Below are 3,009 nucleotides of genomic sequence, written 5' to 3'. Positions count from 1 at the left end.
TGGAGGTACACCGATCCAAAAAATGTTGAAAACCCTTGTAGCAATACATGTAACAGCACATCAGTGCTGTGCATAAGGTACCTCATTAAAAATAATGTACAGGTTTTGTCAACAGCAATAGTCTGTTAACAGAAGCATACAAAACTTCTTAAAAAACAAAAAAGGATTCAATTCCAACAACTGGATTAAAGGTTTGGATTAAATCCGCAACATGAAAAGCAAAGAAATCTATACCTTCACTTATTTAAACAGATTAAGGGAAATGAGGCTGTTTTCAATTTCATTTGCAAGTGAGAAAACAAATAGATATGGCATGAGAAAATGCAGAATTTACAACACAGACTTAATTTAAAATGAAAATCAAATTTTTTGCATATAGTTAAACATTCAGAGTCCGTAAAGTCTGTCTTCAGGAGAACCTGTAAATGTTGCTAGGGACAAGTTATTTTGCATGAAACCAAGAAAATCATAAAAAGGGAAATATTCTTTAGATGAAATACACTGAAGATCAGACCCTATTCTTACAGAGATCTTCCCAGAACCACCCACCCTAGCCTTCAAACAAGCACCAAACCTTGCTAGCCTCATCACCAGAAGCAAACTTCCTATGGCCCAGAACACACCAAATAGATCTAGACTATGCCATGACAAGAAATGCAAAACCTGCGAACACATCTCCACCAATGCACCAAATGCCCTGATGGAAAATACATAGGAGAGATCAAACAACAACTATGCACCAGGATGAATGCACACTGGAAATCTATTAAAGACAAGAACACCCAATTACCAGTGGGGGCACATTTCTCACAAGAAAACCACTCTCTCTCCAATCTCTTAGTTCTAATCAAAGGGAATTTACAAAACACTTCCCAGAGATGAGCCTATGAACTTCACTTCATCAGCCTCCTGGATACAAAAAATCATGGACTGTGTGGCAGGGCAGTATGTGTGCCTGCCACTTTAAGGACCTGGAGCTGGCAGCCTCCAGGTGCCTAATGAGGGCAGCCATTTTAGGCTCAGGGATGCCTATATAAACAAAGCAGTTTGGCTGCTAGAGAGGCAACAACATTGCCTGGCCTGAGGGCTGCCAAGTTTCAGCTGGAGGTAAAGGAGGAGCACCTGAAACTACACCGTGCTGGGAGTGGGCAGCCTGGTGGGGCAGCCCAGTGGTGCAGGAGCCCCCAGGAAATGCCAGGCCAGTGATCATCCTGGTGAAAGGTGGGTTGGGGTGCCTTAACCCCTAACCCTCACCTTAGGGTGGGTTGTGGTACACCGGAGGTAGTTGTCGGGGTTTGAGACCCTGAGGAGGAGAGCTGGAGGCCAGGTGTGGCCAAGGCTGCTTGAGCCCTGCGGGGGTTCGAGACCCTGAGGAGGAGAGTTGGGGCCAGGCACAGCTATGGCTACCTGAGCCCATCTGTGCAGGGAACCCCTGAGACCCCGAGTAAAGGGGGCATTACAAGCAGTGTGGAGCCCCCAGCATGAGAGGGATGTGGAGCGCTGTGAAGGGAGAGGGGGGCTTAACCAGAGGGTGAGAGAGCTGAGTCCTGACCCCAGTAAGTCCTCCAATGCTAGGAGGCAGAGTTTGGATCAAATATAACATCTGAGCCCCAGTTGAGAGGGGGCCGTGCTGAGGAGCCCCAGTTGAGGGGGCCAGCTCTGTGGAACCACAGTGAGAGGAGGTCAGTGATCAGAAGCCCCAGAGAGAAGAAGATGTGGAGCCCTGTGAAGGGAGAGGGGGCTCAGCCAGAGAGAGCAAGAGATGAGCCCTGACCCCAATAAGTCCTCCACCATTAAGAGGCAGAGTGTGGGTCAAAGATAACACCAGTTGTAGCACCATAACCAGCTACCCATGGGGGTAGTGAGAGTCCCCTGTGAGACCCTGAGGCACTAGTCATGGTGTGAGGTACCCCAGCTCCCCACATCCATAAAGGAGGATCCAGAGAGGGGGACCCTGGGATAAGAGTATGGGTCATACATCAGGGCCTGCCAGAACTTCCCATGACTGCCCCAGGCGGGGGCCAGGAGGGTCAGAAGGGCAAGGAGGCCCACTGAGAGGGATGCCCAAGAGCCAAGGGCTTGGGGTCCCAGCTGGCCTAGAGGTGGGCTGGGGCTAGTGTGAGCCGAAGGTCCCAGTAAGGGGACCACATCCAAAGGGGAACCAATGGCAGGGCGATATATGGCCTGGTATGATGGTGGCAGAGTCCACCTGAAGGGAGGAACCCAGGTGGGGTCCTACAGTAGGCTTCTGGGCCCCATCATGGGGGACTGGCACGTATGAGAACATCATGATGTCAACAGCGAGGCTTGAGCTGCGGTATAGGGGAGGAATGGAGTCGCAGATAATGCCCCCCAGCAGCAGGGCAGAAAATGGGCAGCCTCTCGCCTATTACATCTATTAATTAATCAATTAAGACCAAGGCATGGTGGGCAAGAAGGCGGGCGGTTAGCCCAAGAACAGGTGGGCAGGCCTCGCGGAGATCTGCCCCGGTAGCCCCCTGTTACAGACTAAATATAAACATTGGATTTATGACACATTATAACCTGCCGGACATCTGACCCCCCAGGTACCGCTCCCCTATTTACCTGCTACATTCATCCCCCTTCTCCCCCCACCTCACTCCCCAGCCTGTCTCTCACCCACTTACTCCTCAATTTACATCCTCACCGACTGCCTTTCTTGCATGCATGCCAGCCTCTGGCTTCTCTACTATTCATTCCATCCAAGAAGAGCACACACCAACTGCAGATGCTTCCTCAGCCTGATGAAGGGTTTTTAAACCCAAAAGCCTGCTAAGAAATTTTTTTTCAAATATTTAAGTTGGTCTAATAAAAGATATCAGATTCACCCAAAGAAGCTTATTGGCAATTAAAAAATTATTTTTTTTCTTTCCTGCAAAAGAACCATAGTAGTTACAGCACATCTGTCCTGCTCTCTGGGTCTATCACTACTTATGCATCCCTGTAGAAGCTTTTTTTACTAGAAGTCATCCACAGGATAAGGACATC

General features: G+C 49.1%; 1 long non-coding RNA gene across 1 annotated transcript in view; it reads right to left on the bottom strand.

Annotated features, from left to right (window-relative positions):
• The window catches only part of LOC109299889, a 5,785-nt gene extending 5,230 nt beyond the window's left edge, over positions 1-555 (bottom strand). Inside the window, exons 1-2 of the long non-coding RNA XR_002098047.1 lie at positions 526-555; positions 179-180 (exon numbers count right to left, since the gene is read on the bottom strand). This is a non-coding gene — a long non-coding RNA (uncharacterized LOC109299889). The remainder of the gene's footprint in view (positions 1-178; positions 181-525) is intronic.
• Positions 556-3,009: the final 2,454 nt, after the last annotated feature.

The sequence above is a fragment of the Gavialis gangeticus genome, unplaced genomic scaffold (genome assembly GCF_001723915.1).
Source record: "Gavialis gangeticus isolate Ggan-Ray unplaced genomic scaffold, GavGan_comp1, whole genome shotgun sequence".
Classification (NCBI taxonomy): Eukaryota; Metazoa; Chordata; order Crocodylia; family Gavialidae; genus Gavialis; species Gavialis gangeticus.
This window is presented reverse-complemented; position numbering and strand designations above follow the sequence as displayed.